Below are 2920 nucleotides of genomic sequence, written 5' to 3' on the forward strand. Positions count from 1 at the left end.
CCGCGGGGGCGGCCCTGAGCCCCGCCCACGTCCTCCCGCCACCTCCGGGAGCATCGGCGGGACCACCCACCCCCCGCCTCATCCTTCGGCATCCCGCCCCGGCATCCCGCCCCCGCCATCCGCCAGCGGCGGCTGAGCAGCGTCTCCCGCTGTACCGGAGCGGGATGGTCCCTGGGAGCGCATCCCTCTTCTCCAGCACGGTAGCCGGTCCTACCGCCTCGTAACGGCGGCTGCAGCTTCATGCGGGTCACTGTGGCATCACGCAAAAAGGCTGGGAAGTGCTGCGGAGTAGCGCAGGCTGTATTTTGGGTTCCTTCCCCTTGGAGGGTTGCGGGGGTTGCAGGTAGTCTTCACTTGGCACGGCTAGGCGTAAACTGTAGTTTTCTGCCAGCCCAGTGGAGGCTGTTTTGAAAAAGCAAAAAAGGCCAGGAGCACCTCTCTGTGGAACAAATCACAGGAGCCCAGCAGTGCCAGCACCAGGGCCTTCTGGAGGTCTTCTGCCAAATGTCCTTATCAGAACAAGGCTATTGCTAGCAGTAGGTGAGGTCAGCTGTGGTTTTGTCCTGCCGAGCCTTGAAAGCTGCCCAGCATGGGGATCTCCACCTCTCTAGTGCCCTGTTGCAGAGCTGTCCCACATTCCTGAGGAAGGAGTCTCCTCATGTCCATTTTCAAGCCAGCAGAAGTGCCTAGACAAGCAGGTCTGGGCACCATCCAAAGTCCCATAAAGTTTGATGTGTTTATTATGAGTGGCAAGTCCATGAACCTGGAAAGAAACCTCCTTGGAGCAGCCCTGTAACCCTGTCTCAGCCAGCAGTGGTGATGGTGGGAGGGTTTAGTGTTGTCCTTTCGTAAGAGCAGTGACAGTCAGGAAGCCAGTATTAACCTTGCCGTTCATCTGGGCACTGCAGGCAACCTCCTCATGGCTGACTGGAGAGGGGTCAGTGGGCACCAGTGACTCACGGGGTGAGGCTGAAGGCTGACCAGGCAAAATCCTGCTGGCAGTCTGGCAGACTTGCCTATATCTGGTTAGCCCCGAGTGCTTCAGGGACACCGGGTGACACTCAAGTGGTTTTCAAGTGCAATAAATAACTCCTGCCAGTGGTCCTTGATGCTACTATTTAATGTTAGTGTTTACTGTGTCTCATGAAAACAAAGTCACTGCAAGGAGAAGTGAATCTATGTTCTTCTCATTGGTTAAAACTACTTCCCAACACAGGCAGTCACCACTCCCACTTCCCTCAGCCCTCGTGGTCTGCTGATTTCAGCAGCTTCCAGTGCTGCTTGGTGGGCTGCCAAATTGCTGGTCTGCGGAGCTGGGCTCTGGTCCAATGTGCTTGGATGCTCCTTCGATGTTCATTCAATGACTGCTTGCAGGTACTCTCCCAGATGAAGATGCCGCCTGTGGTCTTTGAAGAAGTGTACCGTTTCCCATCCTTTGACCTCCGACAGCACCGCTGTTTCCTAGTCTTAAGACTGATCCTCTTCTCTGAGATCAGATGCTGCATGTGGCTGTTCCTCTTGGTTTCTGTTGAGGTTTGGACCAGCTGGACCCCACCAGATCGATGTTTTGTCATCTGATCACACAGACTATAGCTGTTTAACACGGAAGTAAGCATGCATGCTTTTTCATTACCGGCTCTGGTGAAAACCAGCAGGGTGTGGTCTCGGTTTGTGATGCTGTGCTGACAGAGCAGAAACAGGAAGAGAATGCCCACAAAATATGGCTGTTGCTACGAGTGGGAGAGTCTGCACTCATCTTTAAAAACTGAAATGGTGAGTGATCTACGGCAGCAATCCTGAATCTGGACAAACCTACCTCGCTGTGGGACAAAGGAGTTTCCTTTTTCTGGCAGGACAAGGAGTTGACTTCAGGTCTCAGTGTCTCTTTGCCCTTCCCAAGCAGCTTCCCCTAACCACCTGAAAGCTCCTTTGGGAGCTGCATTTGGGATGGGCATTGCTTCTGCTGTGGGGAAGCTCAAGGAGAAAGAGTTATCCTGCAGTCAAGGTGCATGACCATGACCAGAGATGTTTGCTTCCTCCTTTCTGTTCACTTACACATTTCTCAGTTCTTTCTGACACCTGAGTCAAATAATCACCTTGTGTTGTGAGCATCACAATGACAATGCTGGTGTCCATGATGCTAATGCTGATATTCTCAGTCAACATTCAACTAAAGACCAGCTTGTAAGTTACCTTCTTTAATGAGCAAACCCAGCTTTCAAAGCTTCCAGGCTCTCCAGACATCTTTTACGGATCAGTTAGCAAAAGGCAACCCAGGAATGTGACTCTAGGCAGACAACCCACCCTTCACAACTTGCAGGTTGCAGTTTCCATGTTTCACTGCTGTCAGCAAACATCTGGACTTATGCTAGTTAAATTTGTCTTTCCTTTCTTTCAGCTTTGAATTGGGCACTTGTAGGGAAAGTTCCCTGTGGTGAATTGAGAGTCAGACCTCGATTGTGACACAGGGTAGAGTCAATTTGATTTCCCATGATGCTATTATGTATCTCATATCTTAAATTTAGCAAACAATAGCAAAAGAAGTTACAGCACAGTGTTTGGTACAAACATCAGAGGGTTAGGAAGTGTCTAACACATTTTTCCAGTTGTAGCACCCTGTTTTCCACCCTGTAGCACCTTCTGTTGTAGCACCCTACCAGGAATGACTGGTAAGTTTTGTGTGAATGGTATAAAAATATTGCCATTTTTTTCCGTGGGACCACTGTCTTGCTTGCACTCAACACGGCTCTGGAAGTGGAGCCGGACTTTTGATAAAAGAAGCCTCTGACACAGCCAGGGATCGTTTGCACTCTACACACACACAAGCATGCAATCATGTGGGCATGGGTAAATACAAGTAGAAATCTAAGTACACTATGGCACACCTATTCCTCGTATAAAGGTAAGATGTCCTACTGAA

Source organism: Numenius arquata, chromosome Z (genome assembly GCF_964106895.1).
Source record: "Numenius arquata chromosome Z, bNumArq3.hap1.1, whole genome shotgun sequence".
Lineage (NCBI taxonomy): Eukaryota > Metazoa > Chordata > Aves > Charadriiformes > Scolopacidae > Numenius > Numenius arquata.